Consider the following 15,794-nt stretch of genomic DNA (forward strand, 5'->3'; position numbering starts at 1 on the left):
ACTCACTCTCCCCAGCGCCTCCTGCCCGCCACCGAACAGCTGATCGACAGAGCCCGCCAAACAGCTGATCAGCAGGTGCTGGTGGGTACTCAGTACCCACTTTTTTTTTTGTGGGTGCTCCAGCCTCAGAGTACCCATGGGGTCAGCATCTATGGTGGTGAGGCTGTGGTCCAGTCAAGGGGATAGATACTCTGTAGCATCTTGTAAAGTGGGAGGGAGACGAAGCCACACAAAGGTGCAAATCCTTGGAGCCATAAAGAGCATGTTGTAATGAACTCATGGCCAGCTAGGAACTTTATGGTTGTCGCTATGCTGCAGGCCTTGGGCATTCAGATCTACACAGCAACAGCAGGAATAGAACTCAGATCCTCCCACCCCCAGGCACCCCACCAGCCAAAATTTTTAAAAAAACCAACATGGCCTTATTATTTGCTAAAGGACATGCTCCGTTCATGACATATAGCAACATAAAGCCTGACACACATAACTGAACTGTTCTGATTCTGTCCAGAGGAGGGCAGTGGTTACACAGACACCAGGCAATGTTACCATAAACCACAGAAAACTATTTTTAATCCCTCCGTTGTCAGCAGCAAAGAGGAGTTCCTTCTGAAATCTGAAACACCAGCTCAAGCCACCACCCAGAAAACTGGGAAGCTACATTCACCACCCTGGGCACAGGAGACGCACACCGCTGGGTGGAAGAGACTCCAGTCCGGGAGCGAGCAAGCCGCTTGCACGCACTAGCATGACTGGGGATAGTTGCTGGTGAGCATGGTGCCCGCCCAGTGGGCAGGGCTTGGGCGTGGTACAGCCAAGCCAGAGGAGCTGCCCGGGATGGGCACTGGCTTCTGTGAGTGGAGGCCTGACATGTTTCTACTTTTGCCGCTGGGGTTCCTGGTAGAGCCCTGTAGCTCCGTGGATATCCGCTTTATATCCGTGAATATAAATTTTGTATCCATGCAGGGCTCTATATGTTTGCCCTCTTAGCTGTAGTATTGCACTGGGAATTCATGTTCAACTAATTATTTCCCATGGCCCTTGGGTCCTTTTCAGTGTCACTGCGTTCCAGGCTACTGTTTCCCATCTAGTAAGCGTGACCTACATTCTTTGTTCCTTGATGTATGACCTTGCATTTCGCTGTATTAAAAAGCATGAAGTTCAAATGAGTCCACCTCCCCAAGTAATCCAGGCTGGTCTGTATAACTGACCTGTTCCCAACACTATTTATCACTCCACCAATTTTGATGTCATCTGCAAATTTTATTACTGATAATTTTATATTTGCTTCCAGATTATTGATAAAGATATTGGCAAACATTGGGCCAAGAACAGATCTCTGCAAGACCACACGAGAAATAGCCCCCTTGGCCCGTGGTTCCCCATTTACAGTTACTTTTTGAGATCTCAGGGAACCAGTTTTTAATCCATTTAACATGGGTGACACTATTTTGTGTAGTGCTAGTGGTTTTTTAAAAATCAGAAAATCATGCAGGACTAAGTCAAATGCTTTACAGAAGTCTAAGTATGTAATGTCAACATAGTTGCCTTTATCAACCAAACTTGTGATCCCATCCAAAACCCATGTCGTGTCTGTTTGACAAGACCTCTTTTCCATTAATCATGTTAATTATGCCGATTGCTATAAGAAGGCAAAGTTCCCACTCTATTCCAAAGAGTGTATATATTGTGACAAAGCTCTGTCCTTGCCTCCGCGTGTCCTGCGTTTCCTGGCGGATTTCGCAAGCCTCAGAGGCTCACTGTGACCCTCCACGTAACCCTTCTTTCTCTAGAGACAAGGGTCACAGTCTACTGAGCCATTTTCATCATAAGCCAGCGAGGGAGGTGAGGAGAAGTTATCCTTCCTTGCACAGTCTCTGTTGTCTTCCAGTCTCAGTGATTAAACAGGGGGCAAAGGTGGGGGGAGGAGCCTGGGCCCACCCTCTACTCCGGGCTCCAGCCCAGGGACCCTAATGGTATCAGCTATGGTAGCTGACCTTTTAGAAACATGACATGTACAAGTCCCTGGGCTACTTCCCCCACAGCAGCCCTCACTTCCTCAAGCTCCACTTCACCCTTACCTCAGGGCCTCCTTCCTTGTGCCTGATATGGTGTGTACTACTCAGCCTCTCCAACAGCACAACTTCTTCCCACAGGTCCTGACATACACCCCCACCTGACTGACTGGGAGGCTTTTAACTAGTTTCAGCCAGCCCCTGATTGGCTTTAGGTGTCCCACTCAACCTAGCCTTCTCCCTGCTGTCTGGAAAGTTCTTAATTGGCCCCAGGTGTCTTAATTGACCTGGAGCAGCTGCCATTTCACTTATCCTGGTACCAGGGATTTGTTTAGCCTGGAGCGAATCTCTCTCTCTCTTTCTCCCACTGCTCTCCCATAGCCATCTGGCCTTGCCCCATCACATATCCCCCCGCTCTGCTCAACACCATAGAGTTGGGCAACTTGGGACGCCAGGCAGTATGCTCATGACAGACCATCAGCATTGCCATGGTGGCATCCAGCCCTGTGCCGTATGCGGAACTGGAATAGTTGGAGGGTTAAGAACCACCTGGTGACCCTTGCATTCTTTTCCTTATTCTGCTGCATCCACTGGAGGGGTGCATGGTCCATCACTAGGGTAAATCGCCAGCCTAAAGGTAATAATGCAGTGTCTCCGTCGCCCATTTGACAGCAAGGCATTCTCTCTTGACTACTGCATATTTCTGTTCTCTTGGGAGAAGCTTTCTGCTTAGGTAGAGGATCGGGTGTTCCTCTTCTCCCACCATTTGCGACAGAACTGCTCCCAACCCCATCTCGGAAGCGTCTGTTTGTAAAATAAATTCCCTGTTAAAGTCTGGGGCTATGAGTACGGGGTCATTACAGAGGGCAGTCCGAAGGTCTGTAAATGCCCCATCTGCTACGTCAGTCCACTTTACCATGTCTGGACCTCGGACCTTCACCAGGTCTGTTAGGGGACTTGCCCTAGTGGTGAAGTGGGGAATAAACCGTCGGTAGTAGCCTCCACGCCTAGGAACGCACGGACCTGCTTCTTTCAGGTCGGCCGAGGCCAGTTTTGAATTGCCTCTAGCTTATCCGTTTGGGGCTTCACTATGCCCCTTCCTACAATATATCCCAGGTACCTAGCCTCTGCTAGCCCTATGGCGCATTTAGCGGGATTAGCAGTGAGGCCAGCCCGCCTTAAGGTGCGCAGTACTGCCTCAATTTTCTCCAAGTGGGTTCCCCAGTCTGGCGTATGGATGATGACATGATCTAGGTATGCAGCTGCATAGCTAGTATGGGGGCGCAGCAGCTTATCCATGAAGCGCTGGAATGTGGCTGGGGCCCCATGTAGCCCAAAAGGGAGGACGATGTACTGGAATAGCCCATCCAGGGTGGAGAATGCTGTCTTTTCTTTAGCTTCTTTGGTCAGAGGAATCTGCCTGTATCCTTTTGTCAGATCCAATGTAGTCAAGAATCGGGCACTACCCAGTCGGTCAACTAGTTCGTCGATGCATGGTATGGGGTATGCATCAAACTGGGATATTTCATTCAGTCGGCGAAAGTCATTACAGAATCTCATGGTACCGTCAGGTTTAGGCACTAGAACAATTGGACTGGACCACGGGACTGTAAGATTCTTCAATGACCCCTAATTCTAACATTTTCTTTATTTCGGCCTTGATTTCCTCTCTTTTGGCTGCTGGGATTCGGTAGGGTCTCAATGTTACCTTGGCTCCAGGGATCATGCGGATATGGTGATAGGTCTCAGTCGTCCACCCTGGTTTTGTAGAGAACACATCTCTGTTGCAATTAATCATGTCGGCTGCCTTGATCTTTTGGATCGGCGGCAATTCGGATGATATCCTCACTTGCTCGTGTAAGTTATCCTCCTGGGGAAGGGTCTCCAGCATGACTAAGCATGCCTCTCAATCGTGCCAAGGTTTTAGAAGATTGATGTGGTAAATTTGCTCCGATTTCCGGCGGCCTGGCTGCCGCACCTTATAGTTCACCTCTCCCACGGCTTCGATTATTTCGTAGGGTCCCTGCCACTGGGCCAACAGTTTACTTTCTGCTTGGGCACCAGTACAATCACCCGATCCCCTGGTTGGAACCGTCGAAGCTTCGCTTGGTGGTTATAATGGGTTCGTTGGGTCTCCTGTGCTCTCTCCAAGTGTTCCTGTACAATGGGCGTAACTCAGGCTATCCGATCTCTCATCTGCAGTACACATGCTCAACTATGTTCCTTCCGGAATTTGGCTCCTCTTCCCAGGCTTCTCTGGCTATATCTAATATGCCCCAAGGGTGGCGTCCATATAGTAGTTCGAATGGAGAGAAACCCATGGAGGCTTGCGGAACCTCCCAGATGGCAAACATGAGGTAAGGCAATAGGGTATCCCAATCTTTCCCATCCCGGCTCACCACTTTCCTGATCATGGCCTTGAGGGTTCTATTGAACCTTTCCACAAGGCCATCTGTTTGTGAGTGGTATACAGAGGTCCGTAGGGCTTGTACATGGAGCAACGAACAAAGATCTTTCATCAACTTGGGCATGAAAGGTGTCCCTTGATCAGTCAATATCTCCTTGAGTAGCCCAACCCGGGCAAACATCTGTACTAGCTCCTTAGCTATTGTCTTGGAAGCTGTGTTGCGCAGGGGAACAGCTTCCGGGTACCGGGTTGCATAGTCCAGTACAACAAATACATGTTGGTGGCCCCGAGCTGTCTTCTCTAGTGGCCCTACCAGATCCATGGCTATCCGTTCGAAAGGAACCTCTATTATTGGAAGAGGTATCAAAGGAGCCCGCAAGTGCGGGCGAGGGCTATGTAACTGACACTCTGGACAAGAGGTGCAGTATGCCGGACATCTTCATGTACTCCTGGCCAGAAGAACCTCCGCAGGATCCGTGCCTGGGTTTTCTCTACCCCTAGGTGTCCTCCAAACAGGTGACTGTGGGTGAGACTCAATATGGCTTTTTGAAGTTGTTGCATCTCTTGCTCCTGCATTTGCATCACGCGATACAGGAGATCTTTTTTCACTATAAAGTAAGGTCCGGGACCCCGGACCTTCCCATCCACGGGTATCCCATCGATCTCAGCCACCTCTTTCCTGGCATTATCGTATCTGGGTCCTCCGCCTGGTCCTGCCCAAAAGTCTCTCTCCCGGGCTAACCTGCCCAAGCTCCCAGGGGCTGGCTTCTGCTACTTCCAATGGCTTGCCGCCGTCATGGCTGGGGGCAGCTTCTGGCTCACCTTCTGTGGTGGAAGTTTCTCTGTTGGCTGCTTGCGTCCATCTGCCTACTAGGGAGGTCTTCTGGCCCTGGGTCAGGATTCGGGTTCCCAAGGCCTTCGTGGCCTTCCTCTCCTTTTTTTGTCTTCCGGGTCATTTGGGGGGCTGAGAACAGATCCTGAAAAATCTCAGCGAACATCAGGGGTTGACATTCCCCCGGTGACGAGTCGCTGTCCTCAGGGTCCCTACCTCCCTCCAGCCTCTCCGGGGGGAGGGAATTATCAAACCCTGGATAGTCCCTCCCAATGACTACAGGATATGGGAGTTTAGGAACTATGCCCATGGTCACCTCAATGTGATTTCCCTGAACCTCTATCTCCACTGGGATGGTGGGGAACCTCTATCTCATGGCCCCATGCATGCACGTCACTGCTACACGTTTGGCTTGTAGCAGCTGACTATTTTTTACCAGCTTACCCGATATGAGGGTGATAGCACTCCTAGAGTCCACAAGCGCTGTAGTCTCTGCTCCATTTATCCTCACTGGCCAGGTGTAATTACGCGGGGCTAATGCAACCCCCACGAGGTGGATAAGGGAGCATGGGACCTCCCAATCCCCCAAGTTACATTGCATAGGCTCCTCGGTGCTGGGACACTGTGCTGCTATGTGTCCCCACTCCCCACATGCATAACATCTATAATTGCTTTTAATCACTCCCCTATCCCGGAGGTTAGGGGGTTTAGTCCCAGGGTTCCCCCCACTCAGGCCAATCCCTACCTTCTGGGGTCCCTGCTGGGTTTTTGCCCTCCCCCCCCCCTTCTTCCATCTAGGACTCCCCCGGGGGTTTCGCTGCCCAACCTTCCAGGGTTAGGGTTGGGTGTTTGCTTCAAAAGGGGCCTTCCTTTGGTAGTCAGATCAATTCCCCGGCTGTCATCCATCTTTCTAACAGTGTGATCATCTTGTCGTACGTGGACAGATTGTTCTGGCCTACCCATTTGCAGAGATCTGGAGGCAGTCCCCGCATGTAACGGTTTATGACCAGCGTCTCCAAAATCTCCTCCAGCTTGCACACCTCGGGCTGTAACCACTTCCATGTGAGGTGTATGAGGTCGAATAGCTGGGACCTCGGGGGTTTGTTCTCCTGGTATTTCCACTCATAGAATCTCTGGGCCCTTACTGCTGCCGTTATCCCTGATTGTGCTAGGATCTCTGCCTTCAGACGGGTATAGTCAGTGGCATCCATTGCAGGCAAGTCAAAGTAGGCCTTCTGGGCCTCTCCACACAAAAAAGGGGCGAGAATGCTGGCCCACTGCTCCTGGGGCCACGCCTCACCCTGAGCAGTCCTTTCGAATGAGAGGAGATATGCCTCTACGTCATCTCCTGATGTCATCTTTGGCAGACAACCAGTTGCCCTTAGGGTTCACGTCCCGTTGGACCCCCCAGGCCTGGATGGTGAGTATCTTCAGCTGGTCCACCACCTCTCTCAAGAGGGCACGATCTTGGATTGCCTGGTTCATCAATAATTGATTGGTTTCCTGCTGTAGCCGCATAGACTCCTTTGTGCCATTGCCTGAACCCGGGTGGCCTCCTGCTGGGCTGCCGTGGCTTGTACCAGAGCTCTTACCACCTCCTCCATTATGGTAGAAAGCAAACAAACAAACAAAAAAATCCAAAACCCCAGTGCACTTTTTTTTAAACCTCTTTCTTCTGCCACACTGTGAACGAAATCCCACTTCTGACACCAGATGTGACAAAGCTCTGTCCTTGCCTCCGTGGGACCCGCATTTCCTGGTGGATTTCGCTAGCCTCAGAGGCTCACTGTGACCCTCCACGTAACCCTTCTTTCTCTAGAGACAAGGGTCACAGTCTACTGAGCCATTTTCATCATAAGCCAGCGAGGGAGGTGAGAAGAAGTTATCTTTCCTTGCACAGTCTCTGTCTCCCAGTCTCAGTGATTAATCAGGGGGCAAAGGTGGGGGGGGGCCCAGGCCCACCCTCTACTCCGGGCTCCAGCCCAGGGACCCTAATAGTATCAGCTATGGTAGCTGACCTTTTAGAAACATGACATGTACAATTCCCTGGGCTACTTCCCCCACAGCAGCCCTCACTTCCTCAAGCTCCACTTCACCCTTACCTCAGGGCCTCCTTCCTTGTGCCTGATATGGTGTGTACTACTCAGTCTCTCCAACCGCGCAGCTTCTTCCCACAACTCCTGACATGCACACCCACTTGACTAACTGGGAGGCTTTTAACTAGTTTCAGCCAGTCCCTGATTGGCTTCAGGTGTCCCAATCAACCTAGCCTTCTCCCTGCCTTCTGGAAAGTTCTTAATTGGCCCCAGGTGTCTTAATTGACCTGGAGCAGCTTCCATTTCACTTAACCTGGTACCAGGGATTTGTTTAGCCTGGAGTTAATATATCTATCTCCCACTACTTTTCTATAGCCATCTGGCCTTGCCCCATCACAACATATTAGACATGATCCAAGCATATCCCCCCTGTCATGGGCTCTGCCTTTGCCAACTTAATTAACAAATACACTTCCATCTATGCTTTCTCCTGAGCTTGGCTGCTCCTATTACGTTTTGTGGCAGTACTCATCAGCCCCTGTTATGGACCAGTCCCCATAATGAAGGTGCTGTACAAAGAGAACAAAAAGATGGTCCCTGCCCCCAAAGTGCTTACAATTTAAGCTTTTTCTCTGCAGTATGTCTCTATCTGAGGTCCCTGCCCACATTTCCCTCTGTCTTAGAGATACTCAGAGGGTTGCTGAAAAACGGGGTGACAGTTTTGCAAAAATGTTCATGAGAAATATAATCTTTGGTTTTGGTTGAAATTTCATATTTTGAAATTTTTTAACCAGCTCTGACTCCTACTAGTGGCCGGCTGCCAGCACGAGTCATCAGAAATAACGGCATCTTTATGCAGGAACCTACTATGTGACATGAGGGTGAATCAGCGAAAGAGCTCTGCATCCTTATGCAATCCTAGAACCTGCCACCCTGTTACAGTGGTTCAGGGTTAGCAGGTAGCACCTTTTCCTCCTGAGTCAGTTTTAAAACAATGACGTAGTATTACATTTTCTCTTGCCTACTGAGGTCCTGGCTATTTTTGTTCATTAAAGATCCCATAACACTTTCACAAGAATAGGGGTATTAGCCCACTTTGTGAACCAAATTCCTATGTACTAAAAATTCCCCCTGGAGCATCAATTTGCGGCAGTATTCTCCACTTCCTAACCTGAACTCCTTTGTCGTGTTTCTGTGCACTGCTAAACCATTGACGCATTTCACCGCAACAGTGCTTGCAAATGTACTTAGCAGTGGGTGAAATCATGGTCATAGGTTATCTATATCTTGCAACTGTTCAAGTATAAAACTAGGAAATTTATGCCAATTAAAAGGAGAGATTTCCAGGTTTCTGATGGGACACACAACACCGGCTTTTAACTTTAAGGGTTATATGATATTGAACTGTGACATTTTTATGTAATGAAAAGCTACTTGGAAGAATTTTAGAGGTTTTTTTAAATGCATTAGTTAATTTTTTCTCTCTTCCCCCTCATGTTATACAAAAGATGCAGGCTTTGCAGGTGGAGAGATGCCAAAAATAGTTAACATTAATAAGGTTAAACTCTAAAATATTTCTGAAATACTTTTTCTGTTAAATATGTGGCATATACAGAATAGATGATGAGTTGATGTGATATAAAAGTTTCATTGGCATCCATTAGAGATAACCTGAATAATACAGTTCAGATAATACAGCCAATCCAACCTCATCCTGGTAAAAATTATATATTGTATATATATTATTAATGCTGTAGTAAGCTAGTCACCCCAATAAGTCCCAATAAAACTTTTATGCCACATCACACACCATATATTTCCTATATCCATATATATTTAGCAATGTATTTCAGAAAGTTTACTTTTTCAAAAAGTTATTATTTGTATTACTATAGCATCTCTGAACCTCCATCATGGACCAGGACCCCTTTGGGTTAGGCATTGTACAAACACAGAACAAAAAGATGGTCCCTGTTCCAAGAACATATAGTCTAAGTACTGTATAAAACACGAGACAAACGACTGATACAGCCAGACACGGGAATACAAGAAAACAATGAAACAATATTAAACAAGACTATTTTTTGTATTCCTTCATTTGTAAAGCCTACCTCCCTTAGCACCATGATGGATGGATAAGGTTGTTATAACCAGGACAGTGATGAATTGTTCTCCATGGCCACCGAGGGTAGGACAAGAAGTAACTGGCTGAGTTTGCAGCAAGGAAGATTTAGGCTAGATAATCAGAAAATTTTCTAACTCTCAGGATAGTTAAGCACTGGAACAGGTTTCCTAGGTAGGCTGTGGAATCCCCATCATTGGGGGGTTTTAAGAACACATTAGACAAGCACCTGTCTGGGATGGCCCAAATACACTTAATCCAGGGGGATGGACTGGATGATCTCTTGAGGTCCCTTCGAGCCCTACATTTCTGTGAGCTAATTACTGAAAAAAAAATTCATATATAGAGATCAATATAAATATGTAGGGTTGAAACCTACAAATTCCTTATTACCAAGGGGAAGGTCTGATGGGCAGCTGTGTAATAACAGCCAACACACGACAGGCTAAGTGTATGCTACAGAGGCATTAACCTAAGATGCACTTAGTTTGAGTCTCATGTCAAACTCCAGAAACGTGTTGCCCCTCATCCTGCTGGAGGTGAAGACGAGGGACAGCCGTGAAGCCTTTCCACTCCACCCTCTCTTCCTGCATTGCCCAAAGAAATACCTCCTCACCACCCTGACGGAGTGGTCTGAAGGAGACTAACCCAAGATCAAGATCCAGCCCCACACCTGTGAACTGAGACCTCCTTTGCACTCCCGAACGCGACACTCACAAATTCTCGTTTCCATATGAAATGGTGTCGGAAACCAAACCAGAATCACCTCATTTTTGCCCCCATCACTTCTTCTCAAGACATCAGGCCCCAGCACATTCCACTGGACACGATCCAGAGCTGGCCCTTTCAGACTTAGACTATAATCATGGCCTTGGGTTTTCCAGGAAGAAAAGAGTTCACTGAAAGGCCATGGGAGGGTGTCATCCTTCAGCAGTAGGACAAGAACCCCTGGGGGAAAGCTACAGACAGGGATGGTAAAGCAAGAAACAGCCACATGTTACACCGTGAGCTCTTTGGGGCAGGGACTGCTCTCAGGTTTTGTTACTTTTGAGCATATCGATAGTGCTTAGCAAATAATGTTAATAAAACGTGCACATAGCAGATCCCAACAGCAAGGAGAGGGAGTGAGGATCAAGACACTCGCATCTAAGAGATGAAAAGCCTAGCCCAGGAGTTCATGCACTAGCCTGGGACTCCCCCGACCTGGGTTCAGTTCTCTGTCCTGCCACAGCTGTCCTGTGAGCCCTAGGGCAAGTTGCTTAGTCTCTGCGTTTCAGTGCTCCATCTGTAGAATGAGGATAATAGTGCTTCTCTTCCTCACACAGGTGCCATGAGGATAAATGCATCAAAGATTGGGAGGCGTTGAGATACTAAGGCAATGGGTGTTTTACAAGTACCATACACAGACACATAAGTCACGAACACCTTCTTGTAGGACTGCTCCTCCTGCCAAATAAGGAACCAGTTCTTTCCAAGGAAGAGACTCATCTAGCAGCAAAAGAGGTGACACCAACATGCCTCTTGAATCTACTACATACAGCCTCGGAAGAGGAAGCAGAGACTCACCAGCTTCTGGTGTATCTGGCAGAAATCCCTCATCCTCCTTTCAGTTCCTTGCCACACCCACCCATTCCCCCTCACTGTGCTGCTCTTCGTATTAGAAAAGGCTTAGAGGTGGGGAGAAAAAGTTATTTTTGCCGTGTTCTATGTTATTGATTTTGATTCTGATCTTTATAATCATGGATCCATAGGTTTGGCCGTTCATAGCTCCGGCACCTCTGGGCTTGCCGAATACGTCATGAAAGTAAAAAAATTGCTTGAGCCCTGGCATCTCTTTCTTTACAAATTAAGCAATGCCCTGGTCTCTGAATCTTGACTTGCCAAATGCATACGAGTCCTTACTGTGTTTAGCTTTAATATTTAATATGCAGTATAAAAAAACTAAAGCTTAATAACAGCAATTTAAATATCAACATTTTTTACTATTTCACGGCTAGTCCAAGCACACAGAAAGAAGAGAGGCCCTCATTATCAAGCCCTGCATAGTCTCCTATGAGTGGTAACTCGCTATGAGGTCATGCCAGGGCGGGGCTTGGCTTGTAGGAGACACCACAGCTTCTGCCCCACCACCCCACACAAAATTTAACCCTTAAACAAAACTCTAGACTTGACATTTTTTATAAACTGCTTAAAAAATTAAAATAGATGAGCAAGAGACCGAAAAGACCTTTTCAAATTGAGACTCATTAAAAAAAAAATCTTGTTAAAGCTTCCTTCATATTTACCAACGCTTTTCTGCAAAAAAAAATTGTTTAAGCATTTACCAATTATTCTGCTAAAGTTTGTTTGGATCTGGTAGGGTGACCAGATAGAAAGTGTGAATAATCAGGACAGGGGTGGGGGTTAATAGGCACCTACATGAGAAAAAAACCCAAATATCGGGACTGTCCCAATAAAATCAGAACATCTGGTCACCCTAGGACCTGGGGACATGAAATTCACACAGAGACTCAAGGCTTTGGATAAATAGTGTTCACTGGGGCCATAAGGCTCTACATGAGCTAATTGGGCTGCAGGCATAAGTGATTTACAACTTCAGCACAAACAACAAAGAGTCCTTGTGGCACTTTAGAGACTAACAAATTTATTTGGGCATAAGCTTTCAAATAAGATAAGATACTTTCAAATCTGGAGGGGGGGGGGAACAAAGGGTTTGTCTGTCTGTGTGATGGAACAGATCAGGAATGCAGCCTTACATCTCCTGTTAAGTGAGTAAGTAATCTAGCTAGAAATGCATTAGATTTTCTTTTGTTTAATGGTTGGTAAAATAAGCTGTGCTGGATGGAATGTATATTCCTGTTTTTGTGTCTTTTTGTAACCGAAGGTTTTGCCTAGAGGGATTCTCTATGTTCTGAATCTGATTATCCTGTAAGATATTTACCATCCTGATTTTACAGAGGTGATTCTTTTACCTTTTCTTTAATTAAAATTCTTCTTTTAAGAACCTGATTGCTTTTTCATTGTTCTTAAGATTGGGTCTGTGTTCACCTGTACCAATTGATGAGGATTCTTATCAAGCCTTCCCCAGAAGAGCGGGTATAGGGCTTGGGGGGATATTTTGGGGGAAGACATCTTCAAGTGGTCTCTTTCCCTGTTCTTTGTTTAAAACGCTTGGTGGTGGCAGCATAGGGTTCAAGGACAAGGCAAAGTTTGTACCTTGGGGAAGTTTTTAACCTAAGCTGGTCAGAACAAGCTTAGGGAGTCTTTCTTGCAGGTCCCCACATCTGTATCCTAGAGTTCTCAGTGGGGAAGGAACCTTGACAGGGCAAAACAACTTATTTTCCCCTAACCTCATTCTGAGCAATGGAAGAGCCTTTTTTTACTGACTATTTAAAAAAAAATCCACCTGAGGAAAACATCCAGCATGGAAAATTTCAGCCTGAATGGTTTAAGTTTGGCAAACATATAAGCAACTGAAAACAAGGTATATCCTGGAAAAAGTAGGTAACTTTAACTATAGGTGCTCCCCTCTAATGGCTATATATCTTTACCTATGGCAGTAGTTCCCAAACTGGAGTTTGCAAACCTCTGGGGGATTGCAGAACATTACAGGGGTTCGCCAGAAAAATTTCACTAATGGCAGCCAGAGGACCCTGGGCATTGGAGGCAACAGGAGGGACCTGGTTGCAGGGCAGACAGCCCGAGCCCCAGGAAGAGCGGGGCCGGGCAGTTGGGGCTGGCAGCCTGAGCCCTGCCCCCATCAGCGCGGGAGCCAGCAGCCCGAACCCCAGCGCTCTGCGCGGGGCTGGTAGCCTGAGCCCCAGAAAGAGCAGCACCAGGCAGTTGGGGCTGGCAGCCCAAGCCCGCCCCCCATCAGCCTGAACCCAAGCACTCTGCACAGGACTAGCAGCCCAAGCCTCGGTGGTCAGCGGGACCTGCAGCCCAAGCTCAGTGGAGCTCAGTTGACCGGGGCAGTCAACGGGATCCAGCAGCAGAAGCCCCACAGAGTGCGGAGCCGGCAGCCCAGGCTCTGGCACGGGGCCAGTAGGCTGAGCCCTGTGGTGGGCAGGGCGGCAGCTGAGACACCAGCCATGCAGGTGGCAGCTCGGACCCTGTCCTTGTCAGACAGGGGAAGCTGGCATCGAGGGCAGAGTGAGCAGGGGCCGTGGGGGTGCTCCACGCTAATTTGTCCCTCACAGGGCACCCTCAGAGGGACATACCTCATTGTGGAAGAAAAGCTGTTTGCGAGCCAAACCAGCCAGAAGCACGTTGTAGCCAGTGTAGCAGTGTTAAGGTGCCTCAGTAATTGTCATTCTCTCTGGAGTGCTGTTTTGCTTCAGTGAGACTTGAGTGAATCTTCTAATTTTCTAGTTTCTTGGCTGTTAACAGTCTCTCTGTGTTATTTTTATTAGAACTTTGGTACACAAGTTCAACGGATAAGTGGCTGAAAAAGGAAAGTGTAAAGACACAAGAGTCAGCTAGTGTTTCCTCAGGTCCACACTGTGGAAAATCTAAAGTCTAATGATCATGATGGTCCTGAAAAGTTACTTACAAAGAAAAGAAAGTATGACGATGATTATATAAAATATGGCTTTACATTCATTGTTGATCAAGAACGTCCAAAAACCACTGTGTGTGATTAGTGGTGATGTTCTAACAAACAGCAGCCTCAAACCTTCTACTTTGGTGCCATTTAGCAACTAGGCCATCCTGACACAACGCAACAAGCCTGTGGATTGTTTCAAGTGAAAATTAAGCGGAGAGGAAAAGTGACATTACCAGATTTTATATCCAAACAAAGTACTGATAATGAAAAATGCCAACCCTTGAAGCGTCATAAACCGGCGGTGAGCTAGCCAAATAGCAAAAGCAATCAAAAGCCAGACCATATCAGAAAGCTTGAATTCGTCATGTATAAAGGAAGTATTCATTGCATTGCCAGAGAAAGGGCCTGCCAAAAGGATTGACTTTGGTCCAATAATAAGTTGGCGCGAAGAATTAATGAACAGTGTCAAATAAGGTTAGAGGAACCACATTGTACATAGAGTGAAATAGGCCAATTATGCTATACAGCATGGATGAACCAACTTGATGTAGCTAATCTAGCTATTTTGCTACTGTTTGTACTTATGTGAATGAAGTATGGTTGAAGATACTTGTTGTTTTGCTGACCATTGGAGAATGTAGCTACTAGAGAAGATAACTTCAATCTGACTAATGCATATTTTCAAGAAAAGGAAATAGATTGGTCTCGTTGCCTAGGCATTTGTATGATAGGGCCACATCAATGATAGGGAAGTATATTGGATTTGTAGCTCGAACAAAAAAGGTTGCATCAAAAATCTCTTGACTCATTGCAGCATCCAAAGACAAGCCCTAGCAACAAAACACATGCCTGAAGGACTGAAGGAAGTGCTGATGCAGTGAAAATGGTGAATTTCATAAAATCACGACCAACAAATTCCAGAATATTTCACGTACTTTGTGAAGAAATGGGTAGTATACACAATTGTCTGTTGACCCATACTGACGTTAGATGGCTCTCAAGTAGCAAAATCCTTGTGCGCTTGTTTGAACTTAGAACGGAAATCCGAGTTTTTTTCAACAGCCACCCTTTCCACCTTGTCAGCTGTATGGAAAATAATATCTGGCTCCAGAGCCTAGCTTATTTAGCAGATATTTTCTCAAGAATTAATTACCTAAATTTATCTCTTCAAGGCCTCAATATAATAGTTTTCAATGTGCAAGAGTGAGTTGAATCCATGATAAAGAAGTTGCAGTTCTGGGACAGTTGTTTGGAAAACAATCAAATGGAGTGTTTCAGTAATCTTCATGACTTCCTGGCAGAACATAAATTTCAGTTGGATCAGTGCACTAAAACCAGTATAACTGAACACCTAAAAGGACTTTGCACAACTTTCAGGAAATACTTTCCAGCTATGTCAGGCGATAATGACTGGATTCGCAACCCTTTTGATGGTACCACTTTCTCAACACAGATATTGAACACTGAGGAAAAAGAGAAATTGATTGAGATCTCCTGTGATTACGAACTGAAAAGGAGTTTCAGAAATCTGTCACTGATCAACTTTTTGCTGAGTTTAAGAAACGAGTACCCCCTTCTGGCAGAAAAAGCTGCTGCAGTTTTGTTACCATTTTCAACAACATACTTATGCGAGAAAGCGTTTTCATTGTATGCACATCTGAAAACCAAATACAGAAACAGACTTGATGCCGAACCAGACCTGAGACTTTATCTTTCTCCAGTGGTTCCGGACTTCTAAGAGCTATGCAGACCAAAGCAAGCTCATCCATCACACTGAGAAAATTTAAACTTAAATCCCTGGAAATATTCATTTTTAGGAGGGGGTTCATGAGATCT

This window comes from Dermochelys coriacea, chromosome 4 (assembly GCF_009764565.3).
Source record: "Dermochelys coriacea isolate rDerCor1 chromosome 4, rDerCor1.pri.v4, whole genome shotgun sequence".
Classification (NCBI taxonomy): Eukaryota; Metazoa; Chordata; order Testudines; family Dermochelyidae; genus Dermochelys; species Dermochelys coriacea.